Raw genomic sequence first — 18,167 nt, forward strand, 5'->3', positions numbered from 1 at the left:
CAACAAAAACAAAACAACATGAATATTTCTTTATAAGCGAACACTGGAATCCAATTTTCTACTTTAAGTCAGAGTCATTTCCTTTTAGCTAAGTGTAAATTAAATCCAAGCTTCTTATATGTAATAGCGCTAGTCTAACTTCTCTTGGGTGGACAAATTTACTGAACAACGTTCATTCTGAAATAAATAAGTTTACTTAGTTTCATTGTAACATAGATTATGTATAGATCATAGATTATCATGGGTTTAAGTTTAATGATCCATAAAAACACAGGAATAAAGGGGCTTCTAAACTAAATGCATCGTAAATGTAAATTTATGTCTTTAAAATTTCCCGTCATCTTCTGTATTTTACAGTGCAAACCTGGCTAAAATAAACTCAGACTCTAGAAAACTTGAGGTCTCCCATTTTTACTCACACCTACTCGCCCATTTGCCCCCGTCTTGATGCACTAGGCACTCCGGTGAGTTTGAGATGACTGAGCCAGTGTAAGATACCACTGGTTATATCAACACCACAACAAAACTAATTTTCCATTAACGGTCAATCTATAGCAAAAATACAGATTGAAAGTAATATCCTGCTCTGGGCTGAACCTCTCCCAAAAGACCCAACTCTTCACCCTACCTCTGAGACACAGTCAGATGACCATTCAGAGGAGGCTAATTTATGCTATTTGTATTTGTGATCTCAGTCTTTAACACTAAATCGTGCATTCTGTTTCTGTGTCATTTTCAGATGTGCCATATTCATCCCCAACATGATCTGCTCTGTGTGTCAACGGTTCAATGGTAACTTTATTGTCCCCAATGGGAAATTGATTTGCAGTATGTCCATAGAGATATATAAAAACAAACAAATACAAAAATACACAAAAATAAGCCCAGAGAAAACAACCTAAATTTTATCATCAAAAAAGTGCAGTGTGCAATGGCAACAACCCTTATGTTTTAGTGTTATTAACCATGATAATAGCACTGGGTACAAAAGATAATATGTGTCTCTTTGTCTTCACTGCAGGCACTTTATACCGACGACCTGATGGAAGCAGTTGAAAATCATTAAAGAGGGTGAACTGAACACAACATGACAGAGGTTGCTTTCCTCAGCACCTGCCTGTTATAGAAGTCCACAGGCTGGATCTGAGACCTCCCTGAAATCTGACCGGCCACTTTAACCAGGTTACTAAGTCTGGACTTATTATACAAAGACATATTACCATACCAAGCAATGATACAGAAGATTGCAGGAAAACAGCATAGCTGTTGCTTTATTTCTTATTATAGGAATTGCTTGGACAAAGGTGTGGCATAAGCAGTATATGGGAAGTTAAGGTGGTATGGGGCTATTCAATGATACCGAACCCACTTTGCATTCATGCACTGTGCATGATGTACAGGACAGTGAGAAACACACATTCCTGCACCCAGGCCTATCCCAACCAGCCTGTGCCAGTGTTTGGCCAGACAGCTAAGGAAAAAAAGAGGAATCCCTGGTGTTCTGTGCTTAGTGCCACTAAACAGGCTTTTGTATGTGCTATACACAATGGTCCACCACTGGCACTTTGGACAGCATGAGGGCTCTGCTGCCAAGGGAGCTCCTAGCTGTTGTTCTTTTCATCTTAGTTAAGCCACTTGGCCTGCGGCAGAATGGACATGGAGAAGAAAAGAAAAGCAGAGGCTTGAGGGAGATGGCAGGATTCCTCCCCTTCTCTCTCTGGGACATGTTTCTTCTGCATTTTATTCTTGCACCCTTGGTCTGATTCACCATGAATTCTTTGGAACACTTTGGTACCGCTTAATTTACATGTATGCCAACAGGCTTTTAATGTATTTAAAACTTGGATGATGTTCAAAGGGCGCTACAATTCCTCTGAAATAAGCCTTTTGAAGGCTTTATCTTGTTCTTTCTCTTCTGGCTAATCTTGGAGCCCTCAGTATGCCAGAGCAATTTTTCTAATGCCAATTAAGCTTGACATTAGCATAAAGCAGCTTTTAAAGTTTTTTTTTTTCTTTTGAAAGGAAGACTGATGTTAAATGGACACTTATTTACACTCCAATCGTCTGTTTTTGGAGTTTCTACACAGAGCAACCTTGGTAGAAGAAAGGACGCTGGTCTTTGTTTCCATTATCATAGCATTAACAGATGGGAATATAAAGGCTAAGATTTCTCATAATAACAACTCAACACATTTCTTTGCAAATTAGCACTCCCTGTGGTACGACATCACACGTTTTGTGTCCAAAAGAAGGTTATGCTATTAATGCAAAACACGCTGGCACTCTCTTTCATTTCTCCCTAGAACTGTATAATTGCCATGGAGTGCAAGGAATCAATTAATTACCATTAGGATGTCTTCCCAGAGCACAGTGAAACACACACCAAATGGTTTTTCATTAGACACAAATGTGCAAATCTGACCCAGAGGAGAAACATAAATTCTTAGCAGATTTCTTGCATTTTTGAGTGGAAGTTAAAAGGCTTGTTCTTTCGCCACATGGCAAGTTGGGACACATTCCAATCCCAGGGAAAAAGCACAGGTTCCACCCAGGGGAACGGTGCGGGAAACTCAAGATGTTGTCTTGCTGGGATCTTGTTTCTCAGTGCTGAGGAAAGTGGAAACAAATAAATATGCAGTGTGACTTTGTTACTTTGTGTGGATTATTTAAATTATGATAAATGGCTTCATTAACCAAATCTTTTGAAGTGAAGTCAATTCTTTTAGTCAACTTGAAAAACAATATACTGTGAAATAGACAAGCCAATATGCAGGGTTTGAATTAAAACACAAACAAACAATGCCTCTAGCTCATACACATTTCTCAGTAGTTGCTGCAAGTTTATCTTATCAGTCAGACCATTCTCATTCCCATGAAATAATGCTATTTCATCAAAGCTGCTACTGTCTCTGAGCGGCGTGACCTTTCATGACACACTGGTGATGGGACACAGCTTTCAGAACCCAATTCCAAGCAAGGGCAAAGCCAAAACAAAGGTAAAAAGTGAGAAGGGTATCAGAGTGAATAAAAAGTAAAACAAAATGCAAAACACGATGGTCCAAACAGGAAAAAAAATCCAAAGTATCCTGGCTGAAAAAAATCTGACTTATCTTTGTAAAACTGAGCATCTCAACACGTGAGTCTATGGAAACTGACTTGTTTTTGAGCCCGCCCTAATTGGTCATTTAATCACATCACAAGTTGCCACACTGGTCAAAGGGCTAGTACAAGGTTTTTTTTGTTTTTTAATCATGCAAAGGACATCTGGCAAAAATAAAACCTACCAGATAGTGGCATATAGATAGATTTTAAAAAAATATATTAAACACGCTCTTTTGTGCATGTGCAATTTTCCATGCCAGTTTTCTACCCACACATTTTCTCCTTAATAGTCACTTTTTTTCTCAATAGTTAATGGAACTGAGCCAAGCAAAATATGTTGTACCTGTGATATTTTTTGTATGGTATAGTATGTGTCTGTTCTACTGCAAACGTCTGCACTCTTTTATAGAGATATGTGTTACCCTGGTTTATGTACATTGCAGTCTCCTCAGTCCTAATTATACCTTCATATAAGAATACTCTAAAGGATGTCTTCTATTCAAACATATAACATCAAAGGCAGCGAGAGTAATTTTCAGTTCAAGTTTTTTTATTTATTTTTCCAGTTCCAGTTTCCTCACCCTAGTTTTAGGTGTTACCACTGCATGCAAGACATTCAGTAGTGAGTGATAAACCTTTGGAGATGAATAACTATATGAGAAATTCTACACTGCTGCACACCTCAGTGACTTCGCCTCCCCACCAAACATCTCATTGTTCTGAGGTATATTTATAGACTGAGGAAACAGCTTTACACTTTTCCATTGTTTTTGGTATATTTTTATGAGGGTCCCCTTTGATGATCGATCATTATACAAACTTTTACATTATGGTAAAGGTCAAAATTAACTACTGTCCTAATGGTATAAAGACTTTTCATGTAATTAGTAGGATCAGTTTAAAGATAAATGCTAATTAGGATCTTGTCCTTAAAATATATTTACACAGGTGGAACTTGAGTAAACAGGTCGATACCCTTAAGTAGTATTTTTAATGCATTTTTTTCAATTTGTGCATAAAACGAATTCATTGGTTCTGCAGACAAAATCTCAACATTTTCTTAGCTCTGTATAGAAAAATAGTGTATTTTGACAAACTGAAGCAAACAGCATGGGACCTGAAGCTTTTGCTCCAATGAAACGATGCAAAATTATTTTAGGTAAAAAAAATATTAGACCTTGTTACTATTCAACCACTAAATGCTTGAGTAGCCCAGTAATTTCATTATACCAAACTGGAAAATTAACCTCACCTGATCATGGAGTAGAATAAATTAACTGTTTATTCTACTCCAATGATTCGATAGAAATATGCATTACAGATTTTATTTTGCGGAAAAAGAAACACACAATAACATCTCCTTTCATTTGCAATGTATTTGGACTGAAACTTTCTGAAACCTCACACTTGAGCCACCAGTTAGCTCACCCTGCCCCTTTTACCCAGCCCCACAACAACATTCTTATACTGTTTTCTGTACTTAAAATGTGTTTTTCAAAGATACTGAAGTGAAGTGAGCCCATGAAGGCACTGTTGTTTTGTAGGAGACTCTAAAATGTTGATAGGAGGTGGTCCTGCATAGAGGTCAGCTAACATAAAGAACTTTGCAGGCTGCCTGCTCTAACTACATGTGGGAAATGTCAACCAGTCAATACAGCTTTTTGCCAACCGCTTTTCTTGCCTGCCTGTTACCGACCATCATAAGCCTGACAAGCTAAACTGCCTTTTAACTCTACCCACACTGTGTTTTGCTGTTGTTGCCTGTTGTGTTACCTGCTGCCAAACTGACAGTTTGATCATAAAGTATTGATCACACCTGGCCTTGAAACCATGTTGAAGACTTTTGGGGTGTTATACACAGACAGCAATGCGAAACCATGGCAATCATTCCATATTTTAGAGCCTTGCACAGGTTGCTGGTGTGTAAAGCATTTGATTATGTTTATGCCATCCTACAAAGTCTAGTGCCAAAGTACCACTTTACTGCTAGACATATTTCCACACTCCCAGCATTATGGGTTCATGAGCTGAACCAGGCACTTCAGTGATATCTGCTAAGTGGGAAAAAGTGACCAATCCATCAAGAGTAAGGAATGAAAATACAAGTCAACTGCAGTGTGAAGCTGAAGTGTAAAGCTTTTGCTTTTTGGTTACTGAGCAAAGTAAACTCAGACAGAATGCTGCTCACACATTCCTGAAAAAAGTTGGAGAAAAGAGTAGTGCTGACAGCGAACAGGTCTCCAAGTAAAGAGGCTCTGAGATCGCTTCTGAAGAGTCCGTGAACATGTCTCTCAACACTCTCTTGTGTTTCTGTCTCGTTATCTGATTCTTTAATCACATTTCTTTTTTTTCTGTGTGTGATGCGGCTGTGACAGTGCTTTGCTGCTGTCACCTCTCAGCTACTATGGGGTACCGCTGTGAAGCCGAACCGATTCACTGTCTAAGAACAGAGCAACCAGAATCATAGTAGGAGAGACTTTAAAAGGAGAGCCACATAAAGCAGGGTGTCAGTCTGTCTCAGAAAAAAAGGAAAGAAAAAATCTGAAATACAGGCGCAAACAAGGTAATTTGCAAACTGCATAATTTTCTTGAAAAGAAATAAAAAACTGCTGTTCTTAAGTATCAGACAGACATCCCCTTCCACGTACACACACTGGAAAAAAATGGGAGTGCAACCCATTAGCAGCAAGTCACTTGCACTGAACGTCAGCATTAGAAAGTGCTTTCAACTCTGCTGGCTGTCAGCAACTCTGGCAGCTTCGAAGAGCTTTAGCTTCGACTGAGCATCTCAGCAAAGGGGCTGTGGTCGCAGTGACAAAATCAGTTTGAACTCTTGCATGGAGGATCTGTTAAAAGGGGTTTCGGATCAAAGCAGCCTAAGTGGGTCAAAATTACCTTGACCATCTGAGAAAAGTCACATTTTGAAGGAGGGCGGGGGTAATCTGCAATGTAGAGGGTAGATTAACATTTTGCCTAGAAGATTCCTCCTGCAGACGTCAGATCAAAGCGGGCGAAGCTTTTATTTCTTCTCTTCCGACGTTCAAATGGCTCTGTGTTAATTTGGTAATTTGGCTGGTGCTTTACTCTGTGTGTAGCAAGGTGAAAATGTGTTTACCCTTTCAGTGGAGAAAATGTCCCGGGGCCTCCATTGCTTTGCTTTTCATATGAAATACAACAAAGAGGTCTACGTTTGTTTAGGTCCTTAGGAATATGAATGTGCTTAATACCACCTCCAAAATGTGATAGCGTAAACTTTTTAGACCAAAAAATGTTTTATTGTCTACATCAGAGAGAATTTACAGCAGAAGGAACACGCTCTGCTTTCATTTTGAGGAGACTTTAATAAACAAAAATCGTAACAGCACGGTTAAACTGTGTAAAAAGCCAGTCCAAAGACAGATGGGTACAAACAATGCACTGAGCCTGTCTAAAAGGGATTTTTATATTTATCTTTTGTTTATTTTTTTCCCTTTTTGGTCATTATACCAGTGTGGCTTTAAAGATGGAAACACTGCTTGTTTGGATAGTTCTCCCTTTTTTTTTTATTACTGACTGAATTATCATAACATTTTGTACAAACACTCAATTCCCTGACTGCTGCTTTGGTTGACACTCGTGGTAGTTTTCAATAACTCTTTCCAACAACTCTTAAATGTTTGGAAAATTTGATGCAGATGTTTGTGTCCCACAAAATTAACAGCAGTATCTTTAGTGGTGTTTATCATCTATTGCCACCATTAGGTCATTTAAAAAACAACAACATTATTTTAACAAAATGTGACCAAATATCTGCAAAATTAATTACATTCTAATCCCAATAAGTATTATCATGCTAACATGGTAAAAAACATACCATAACAAGGCACAATATATATTTTGCTTGGCTCTGTTCCGTTAAGTATTAAATAGTTTAGTTTTAGTTTTAGGATCTTATCATAATAATTCCCTGTATTTCAAATTGCTTCCTTTTCATGCTTACTTATTATTTTGACAGCTTTCATACTAAAACATGTAAATCAACGTTTTAAACCTTGAAAGCTCTACACTTTTCACCCTTTATTGTCACCATCTTGAACTATGTCCACACATACACAAGTATTTTTTTAAACAGAGATTTTTTATGAGCTCATTTTGAAAAATATCTTTGTTCACATGAAAATGCAAAGCAGCAGGCGGCGACATCACCCTAATTGTGAAGAATTATTGGCTAATCAAAAGCTCACAAACAATAACACAGCACAGTCTGATAAAGTTGCACTCCTTGACTTTGGTAGATAAAATCGTAGAGGTTTCCTTGTCCACATAGTAATGAAGACGCAGAGGTTTTGAAACTCTTCATGCTGGCAGGAGTTTTTCAAAAGCTCAGTTTTCAGTGACAAAAAAAACATTTTGGTTTTGACGAAGGGCCAAAATGGATAGACAATATTAAACGTTTACTAAAATACCTGCGTACATGTGGTGGCAGGTTTGGTCATGTAACGGAAACAGAGGAAAAGTAAGATGGCTAAAAGAAAAGTAATTTATTTACAAACTTGAGTTCACTGACTGTACCCATCCTTCTTCTATCTGCCATTTTAAACAATGAGCCTATTCATCTCTTCCCAAGTGTCAATGGCAATGCAAGTGCTAACTTGCTGGCTAACAGGCGCAAATTTTTATACGCGATAGACGTTCAGCATTATATCAAACGACTATTAAATGATGTCTTTACAGTAAAACAACATAGTATTAAGTGTGGTCTCAGGGATGTACTACAAAGTGCGATTAACATTAAATAACTTAGCGAGCTCTGTTGAGCTTAAAATCAGGTTATTGTTTTAACTGGCTAAATCCCCATGGTAACTAGTGCTGAGCACTAGTGCTGGGGGTCAGAAGCTGGTTATGTTCAGAGTTTGTTTGTTTTTAGTCACCTGGAAGTGCCACTGATTCTTTTTTTTAAGTGCAGTATAGATTTTTCTGAAGGGCAAATATGTTTTATATGTGCAAGATGTTAAGCCCTGCCTTAGTAACAATATAAATGAAGCCTAGCTGTGGTGTTAAAGCAGCGCAAACTGTGGATTTGCACTGGAATTTGCATGCATTCCTTTGGTGGTACAGAAAACATATAAATGCTTTCTGATCTGCTGCTAAGTCTGTCTGCTGAAGTGCAGCAACTAGAGCACAGAACACACTCCAATAATATCTGATCAATCAAAAAAATGTACTGCACTTTGGTCTACTTAAGCAGTTTTCATGTTTCCCTTATTAGGCTGTGGGATGCTAACCTTTAATGTTTAAAATGTATCCACTTTAAAGTTTTCGAGTTCTAATCTGCAGCCATGGCAGCTGCACAAAAAGAGTTATTTGACACATGAAATGCCCCTTTTTACATGAGCAAACAGAGGGAGAAGCCGAAAGCTTGGCTTAACAGACAAAGTTGATAACTACTGTTGTGATACACATTATTTCCTTCTGAGGTTTTAGGTTTTGTCAAACCAGCTAACACAAAGAAAGCCTGGTTTTGTAGTATACCTCTCAGTTACTTGAGAAATGGGAAATGTTTGCAATATTACTGGAACTAACATAATAATCCCAATTAATGGTTGATTGGGTTCTCTTTACTTTCTCATCTTTTTAATACCTGTAATTAATTAATTACATATTGTATAAGTGAGGTTATTATTCGTCTAAATCCCACTGTACTCATCCTAAAGAGCAAATGCAGCGATTACTTGCTACAGTGTGTGTGAGCCCAAGAGAAGCCAGATCTTGAACAAAACCTTTTTTCAGTCTGTCTAGAAAAAAAAATGATATTGAAGCAATAATGAACCGTGGCAGTAAAGCAATGGGAGCTCTGTATGAGTAAATGGACAAGAGTAGAGGAGCCATAATAGATTAAAATCAAACAAAAGGCTGTATTGACAAATTACCACAGTTCTTCCTGTGCTCTCTGCAAAGAAGGGAACAAATATTTGTTTGCTTTCCCCTCTTCCCGAGAACCTGTCAGCTTTGTTTATACAACCTTTATCTTTACAATAGCTGTGGTGCTTTATTTGAAATCTACAGCTGCAAAGAGCAAACAGAACTGAAATGTGTCTGCTTAAAAAGTGCTCATGTTTTCAAGTTATATTAGCAATACATATTTGTCTGTATTAGAAAACACAAACCTATATTTTTTCTTATGTTTTCTTTACTACTCACATGTATACATTGCATACATGTGCACTTGAATGAAGCGATATCTGTTACTTTATCAGAGGATTTACTGAAATCATCTTTCGTCTCAGTTCATTAGCAGAGGTAATTTCTGTTTTAACCTAGGCCGTGCTAATTCCAGCCTGGCCTTTGGTACATGCAAGGCAGCCCTTTAAAGATGGCTTTCTTTTGAAGCCTGCTGGTCGAGCTGTTCAAAGCTGCAGCTGTTTTTGGTGGCGTTTGACAGCTTTAATTGATGTTTATTTTGGCATCGAGTTTCATTCCTTTCATGCAAATGTCCTGCATGCAGCGAAATGGGTCAGGGCAGCACTAGGTGGGCACAGTTTGTGTGTACTAGGATAAGAGCAAAGTGCTTAACGAATTTACATTTTAGATCACAGAATCTCAACAAGCAGGGCACTACAAAAAGCAGTTACACTAAAGCTTAAAATGGGAAAAAAAAGCTTCACGAGTCTCTTTGATTAGATAATAGATGGTGAAAACATTGTGCAGCATATTGATATGTCTTGTGTTGCAAAGAAGCATTTTGCTTAGTTTCCAATACCATAAAGAGACCATAATTTCCATCATGGAAAGAAGAATCTATCTCATTAACACTACCCCAAAGATGCTTTTAATTAAGGATTTTTAAAAAAAAGGTTTATACACATTTGGTATCTGTGTGAATGCCTTGACTGTGTTTCGTAGTGGTGCTGATGCCAGTTGGCCCACCTGCAGATCTGCAAAGAATTGCCCACCTTTACTTAATACATGTATCTGCCCCAAACCCATCCCCTTAACCCCCTCCTCATCGCTCAGTCCTTTTCTCTACACCATGGCTGACATCACTCTGGAGGCACGCAGGGGCCTCCTCATCTGCTCCCAATTACAGCCTTGCAAACTTTGCAGTGGAAAAGACTTCAAACTGTGTTGAAACCAAGAGGAACAACCGGAGACATTGAGCAAACAAACCAGTGATGAGGTCTGCCACGTCAAGGTGTGGCTCTGTGTGATCTTCCAATGACAAAATGCTTTAAATTAAGGTGCTGCCAGGTCTTAGAAGATAATATTAGAGGCAATATTATGGGGATGTAGATGTGGACATGTAGATGTTCTGATGAAGGGGGAAAGATCTGCGTGAGCAGTAGTTAAACAAGAAAGAACAGAATATGAATAGGATATTGTTTGTTTTCCCATTCCATCTGAATTTGCGTGAGAGCAAATAATGTGACTGGCTGTATCTGGGGTTGTCCTGAGGTCAGAAATGGCCTTTTCATATTTGTTGCTTTTTTATCCTCACAGATTTATCCTTGGGCTGTTTCTCCGATTTTCAAAGCATTTAACTTTGATAGATGGAGGGAGATTTGTACTTTGTACTGAGAAAACATGCGTAATCTTGGATTAAGCTGCAATACCATTTTAAGGTCAGAGGTCTACTAGCAATAATCATGCCTCAAAGTCAGATACAGTAGAAACAACAGAGAAACCAAAGAAGCTCCTCTTTGATTCTGCTGTGCTGGAACAGACCAAGAGAAAAATACCAAGACGCGGTTGCAACAGCTAATTATTAATTATTACGCTTGTGTGTTAAGCTTTTATGTGTTTCTTCGACTTTATACACAAAAGCAATGATATTTTTTAAAGCTTAACTTTTTCTGTTTGTATTTTTTAATACTCAAAGATTTAGGTAACACCAGTGTGGAAAGTCATTGGCTAGTGTGGTGATGTAACCTATGGCAGCAGAGGACATCTGGTCTAGCCAGATTATTTGGATGGTGGATAATGGATATCCGGGCTTACAGAGATTTCCTTCTCCATGTTCTAGCCATTGTTTATAAACATAGAAGAAATTTTAAAAAGCTAAATTGTCTTCAGATGATAGCCAGTGATTTTAAGAGAGAGTTTGCATTTTCCAAAACTCTCTTTTGCTCAGCATGTCTACTGTTTAGTTGCACAACCAAAACCTGATAAAGCATAACTGGTCATAGAGTTTATACTACATGTGCATTAAAACAGAAACAAAAAAGCTTCTGCTGCCAGAAATATTTTTTCCTTGCCAAGAGATTTTGCATATTCAAATTCCTGTTAAGTTACAGCAATTGTATACATATCCCTATTTCAGACAAAAACAAATTGCATGAATAATATTACTAAAAAAATAGCCTAAAAACTCTCTGAGATGTTAGCATGTGTTAAATCACTTGCATGTTTCCTTATGTGTTAAAAAAGGATCACTGAAAGGATTTGGTGCTTCTTTAGTCTGTAAGCCAGTGAACGTTTGAAACTTCCATACTAATAAGAGTCACTGAAATAGAGCATTATAAGGTACTTGGCACACAAATTTTTAACAGGTGATGGTGAAGGTCACTGACATTGAGAGTCTCACAGTCAGAGACTGTACTGTGACCCATACGCTTTCCAGATGTTTCCCAACATGCAAAGGGAGACAAACCTGACCCTGCTTCATCCTCCAAAACAAAGACTCATTAATAATGTAGTTGTAGAAATTAAACGAGGTTTTACCTGCATTTCAGCAGTTCAACTGAAGATAGAATCTATAAGCCATAATGGCATAATGGCAAAGTCAGAAAACAAAAACTTTTATCAACTATATTGTGAATTCAGATGCATTAAAACTCAGTATTTGATCATGGAGAGCTGGCAGATGCTTCACTTATATTTAGCCTGGGGGATGGGGTCATGCTCTCTCTCTCTTCCTCTCTCTCTTTCTCTCAAATTCACTGACCCACAAAGTATTTGGATCGCTGGATGTAAAATAACGTTTGTACCAACTGTAAAGCATCATGATTTTGTTTATTTTTATCTTAAGCCAATAAACAATGTACCAATTCCAGTCCCTGCTCCTCTCTGAATTTCCTCCTGGTACCCAACTAAATAGGACAGCCTCCAGCAGAATGACATGACAAGCCTCTTTGGACCCTTCACCCCCTCTTCATTTACCTTCAACCCCACCCCCAACTTTGGAGTCAGTTGTTTGACTGCCAGACATCCAATGGGCCAGCCTTTCTCTCTCATGGGAAAAAGACTTCATTACAGAGAAGAATTGCGGCATTGTGAGTCCCCAACTGCCCCTTCTCACAGGAGAGGGTGGAGTCTGGCTGGACACTGGGGCATCATGGAGTGACCTGGCTTCAGGGGTCAGTTCACTCACTGTTTGGAAAGCATCTCACGTAACGCATCATTGAGTGACTGCCCCCTCTCCTCAATCCAGAACGCTTTCACAGCCAAACAAGCACCAGTGTACTGAGCAGCACTCCACATCTTTTGCAATACTTTATGAGTCACATGTACATACTGAAATACTTTATCATTACCTGTGTGGCCAGTTTAGTTTCTTAGCAGAGGTGGTAAAAGCTTTAGTTTCTTTAATGACTCAAAGACTGTTTGAATTTTTTTTATTATTACATCTGAAAATGTAAATGTGTATTTAATTTTCACACTTTCAGTTTGACTTTGGCTTTACTCTTCAACATAACCCTAAAGGTATAACCTCCTCTCACGATGAAAGGAGCTTGTGGATGGTCATTTACTGCACCAGCTGCATTTGACATCTTTGATGGGTGTTTTTTTGTAGCCTAACAGCTCACCTTGGTCATCACTCTGTAGGAAAGAGGACAATTTCTGTAGCCAGCTTTACTGACTGCGTATAGAAAATCTTTGCATACTATAAAGTGAGCAGTAGTAATGCATACACCAACAGGGGGACAAATAGCGGGCGAGTTAGGAAGTCTGGTTAATTTAAGAGCAGTTTATCAGCTGCTAGAGGGAGCTGCAGTTTCTTCTTCTCTGTAAAGGACACTGTCTGTATACAACATAAAATGCTCAAGCTGGTACATAGGCGTGTCTTGACAATAGAGTGACACAGAAGCTAACCAACTTCGGTGATTTCTCCTTGCGGTGAAAACTCTGGCTCAAGCCAAACTAAAAGACATTTTGGAAACAAGTAGACTTCTGCCAAAGAGAAAAAATTAAAACACAGCTGAATGTTTTTTTCTGACCTCCAGTGACATCACTTCTACCTTTTTCTCCAAGATACACAATATCAGTGCTTATCAGTATATCAGTATCAGTATTTCCAGATTAAGCTGTACAGATGTTTAACAAACATAGGTGAGTTTGGTGTTAAACTAAGCGATCTAATCTTACCAATGTTAGAGTGCTGATATGCAAAAATAAGACAATAACCAAAGTACAGATAATACCAACTGAAAAATGTAAAAAAAAAAGAGTTGGAACCACTGGCAACATAAGCTGGTAGCAACATTAGATTTTTGTCCCAGACAAAAAAAAATCCCATCAGAGAAGCCAATCAAAGCCGCTGCATGCCAGCATAACGGCAATGAGCCTCATTTGGATAGTAATTGGAGAAGTGACAGTATGTTGCCTGAATGATAAGTTTAATCAAACATAGAGTTAGTTTAGGCAGGGCACAGAGTGAAGCTCAGCATAATGGCTCAGCGCACAGCCTTGTACACATCTAGTTGAGTATCCTCTGTTGTGCATGCTATGTAAGCCTGCCTGTACAGCTCTAAGATACTTTGTGACCCATCTCCACCGCAGCTAAGCCCTTCATGCTGTCTTAATCAATATCATATCTGTTGTCACTGATGTATACTTGTTCTGCCTTGATGCTGCTCTCCCAGCAGGGTATGAAGGGTAGTGAGGTGTCCCATTGCTATGCTGCCAAATTATATATTACTGGAAATATCAGTCATGACTATAGTGGTTTGACTGACAAACAGTTTTTAGCTTTGTCACTGGGGGCTTTTTCCAATGGTGCTTAATTTCAAGCCCTGCTGTTCTATTTCACATAGCCAGTAGTGTGGCTATACATTCTTAATATTGTTACTCATGTTTCATGAGTGTACTTATAGTCATGTATCAAATCCGGTGATATACCCATGCATATATAAATATCCAGTGTAATTGCATATCTATTAAGACAATATTTTGTGAAAAAGCTGGGACCCTGCATTTTTTTTTCTCAATACATTATTGATCAAAACTATGAATGTTGTTTTGAAAAAAGAACTCTGCTTAGACTTAAAAACTAAATGTCTAACTTTGTTCTGTCTCCACATTGTAACCATACAGTATTCAAGTTTGGAGGCTACCACTTACAATTTAAATAGGTTTGGCTTGTGACTGCAATAGGACTATAAAAAGAATCAGTAATCTTTATTATTTATTTGTTCACTGTATTGTACAGTGGTTGAAACATTTTATGGAGATAGAAACCAACCAGTGAGGAATTAGTGTTGCTTTTATTGTTTTTCTTCTAACATTTCCTAATTGCTTTCTTGCTAAGAATCAACAGGCAGATTTCTGTGGTGTTAGCTGTGAGCCAGTTGAGGAATGTTTTATTGCTGTGGAAAAATAATTTTAAGTACTTGCTTACAAAGCTGATGAGGCATGCCCGTTTCTGCTGACAGCACTCTGCAGCTTTTGTCTGGTTAAATGATGTGCTTTATGAGATTGTTTTTAAGTAAGGACATTAAAAAATACTTTGCTGCAAAATCCTCCTGATAGTTCTTCCATAGAGCATTTCATAAAATGTTATTGTATTATCCTCCAGCTTAATAAATTGATCATTTAGTGAATGTGAATAATTAAATGTTCATTGGACCTGTATTTACATAGCACTTATGGTTTTACTGACCCCTCAGAGCACTTTATCATTCAACTAGCACTGATGCATTGGGGGATTTGTTGGCTTCAGGATCCACTTTATCTCCTGAGCCACAGCCATGCATACGTTTTTTTAGTATTTTTAGATTGTTAATTAAGATGTTGCCATCATGTTTTGTCTTTGTCGGGAACATATTATAAAAGTCTCTAACTTCTCTAACTTTTCCTCTGTAGTAAATCTACATCTGTAAAGAAAATAATTGATTAGAAGAGGGCTTTACTCTCATTTTTATCCCCATGTGCTCATTCCTGGACACTACTGAGAAGTTTACATGACACCTTGTTCTAAATAGTCTTTATTTATATATATCCCACAGATCCATCCACCCACTATCCAAAACAAGCTGTTTTAGATCCATTCAATTCTACTTTAATCCAGCTGCCTCTTGAAAAACAAAGGTTTGAAACAACAGTTTTAAACACTGTCTACACTCACAGCTGGAGCTGTGTGCCTGAGATGTCCATATTAAGAATATCTATCTAATATAAATGCCAACAAATAAACCAAAGACCGTATGAAAGAGAATATTTAACAGCCTGAAATCTGGACTTTTAGCTCACAAGCATTATCTTGTATAGCAGAAAAAAATGTTGACAAAGTAAAGCATATAGGATAATCTCTTTTAAATTATTCAAAAAATAGTTTTTATTGAGATTAAACTCTCCCTTACAAGAGAGATTTTAAACACTGAAAAGAAAATCATCAGGTAGAAGCAACAGAAGAGATGTAAAAATGATAAAACAAAACAAAACAACCCCCAGTTTTTAAAGGGAGACAGTGCCTGAAACCATTTCTACCAAGCTTAGTTTGTGCATGAATATCTAAGGATTCAATTAATCATGCGCATTTAACAAGATTGAAATGAGAATAGAAGAGAGGTAGTTCAGAAGTTTAAACAATAGAGCTTCATAAATGAATAGCATGAGAAATATCAGTTTGATTACAACAACATTTGTATCAGTCCCAAAGGTACATGTATAACAGACATAAATACAATTATACGTACAATAATACTGCAATACAATACACTACAATAGAGCACCTGAGTTATTAACTTGTGTGTATTTGTACATGTGCAACATATGCTTTCTAGTGGAAAAGTGGCTATTAGTCAAGGTAAGTGTTTGGCAGAAAACTATGTGACAACCATGACAAGATGACCCTGGACTGTAAGGCCATCTAAACTTTTAATACAGAGCAATCATGTACTGCACAACGATAAACAGTGTTTAACTGTTTGAGTTTAGTTTGCACAGCACAACAATCCAAATTACAACTCAGTGGTTGGAGACTGATATGACGTGTGACTGCATTTAGTTAGGAAAATATAGGCATCCACTAAATCTAACTCCATGCAGCAATTCTAATACTTTTTAAATTGTTTACAATGGAATACACAGGTGAACGACAAAATGGTCGAATTGATTGACTTTGATGGTTCCTACAGCTGTGTGGATTACCTTAATTTATTAAAAGGACCTGTGTTTGCTCCTGTGTTTCACAACACGGTACTAATGTGCAAATTTAATGACTTCTGGTGCCTTTACTGCTTCTCTCAGCAGGAGTCAGTATTTTGTTTGTCAGACTGTGTGTTTTCAACACTTGTATTACAGTGACTCAGTTCGTATTTGCAGAATTTAGAACACTGAGTTGCAGTGGTTGGATAGGGGATCTCAGTGTGAAAGGTTACAAGCCTGTGGACAGGAAGTCTTTCTGCAGAAAGAGCTTCACTGTGCCAAACCATGGGAGAAAGTGCTGCTAAATATTTGGGTATTATCCTACAACTGTTTACCTGTGTGGACCTCAGTTCTTGAGTTGAATGCTTTGAAGATGATATAACAGTCAGTGCAATTTGATCGTGGCTTCCATGATTGAACCCAAGCAGAGAGAGCAATTTCAAAGGCTGCTGAAACTTTTCAAAACACCAATGGCCTGTTAACAGCCCAGGATAATGAATTCCATCGCACCACAAGCCTCTATGTGTGGGAGACTTCGAGCTTAGCTAAATAAACCTTGTCTGACTGAGTGGCCCCACTGGTGCCCAGCCCTACGTGGACAAGAGCTGCTTGGTTTCTCACAGTTCAATGGCTGGGCTCAGTCATAAGGACAGCCTCATTTAACCTAAACTTACCGTGACAACTGCTAGCAACGTCCCACAAGTCACACCTCCACTTTAGCCCCTTTTCCATTACTACCTTCTTGGATCAATGCGTATCCTGCTCGTCATTCGATGAGTCATGACAGCGTCTTGTTCACGAAAATTAAAATCTGGCAACGAGGGTCTGCTGAAAAGCCACAGACGGGCAGCAGGTATATTCTTGCCTCGATGTCCATCATTTTTAGCGCTTGTGTCACATATTAATTACATCGTCGGACGCTCAAATGCATTGCTATGACGACAACCACACAGGTTAAGTGGTACAGGATTGTAATGTAAAACCAGTTGTTCTTAGTCGAGTAGTGGCGATCCGTGGCGAGTTGATCTGAGGAGGTATTAATGGAAAAGGGGCTTATGTCTCTACGGATAGGTTACTGTTGGCAAGGCTTTTGTTAGTGGATCAGCTTGAGATGACAAACTGTGTCTCCAGAGGGTTCATAGGAGTTGTGCTGGTTGAAGCTGATAGCAGAGATCACTAGCCTCTCCTGTGGTGGAAGTGACAGGCTCTGATTTTTTTTCTTCTCTCTTCATTAACTATTCACATTTGCACCTTATGTGCAGATCACCATCACCACTCGACATGAGTCCAAGGAGTTCAAAGGCAGAGTTGCTTGGAAGTGTGCGCGCCACCCCAGGAGTCGCCGGGCCTTGGACACCTGCAGAGTGGTGGGTGCTGAGAGCTTGGGCGTGTTTGGATCAGGGACTGAATTTTCCTCTGAAGATGAGGAAAAGGTTTATGGCACGCTCCCATGAGAGTGTCTCCTGCTCTTTGAAGCTCCTGTCTTGGTGGCTGCTCTTATCTTTAGGAACGGATTATTTTATCTCCTCCTGTTCCTTTCTTTTTCTTCTTCTTCATCTTCTCCTTGCTTTCCATCAAGACAGGTTTTGTATGGATCTTTTAGGAGATCTTCTCCGTACCCTTGCTCTTTCACTCCATTCATTTATATTTTCCTCCCTTTCAGGGTACACCCAGCCTGTTTTCCACGACTACTACCCCCACTCTCTTCCTTTTGCTTCCTCTGT

This window comes from Haplochromis burtoni, unplaced genomic scaffold, assembly GCF_018398535.1.
Source record: "Haplochromis burtoni strain Fernald_Lab_line unplaced genomic scaffold, NCSU_Asbu1 Contig_2, whole genome shotgun sequence".
NCBI lineage: Eukaryota > Metazoa > Chordata > Actinopteri > Cichliformes > Cichlidae > Haplochromis > Haplochromis burtoni.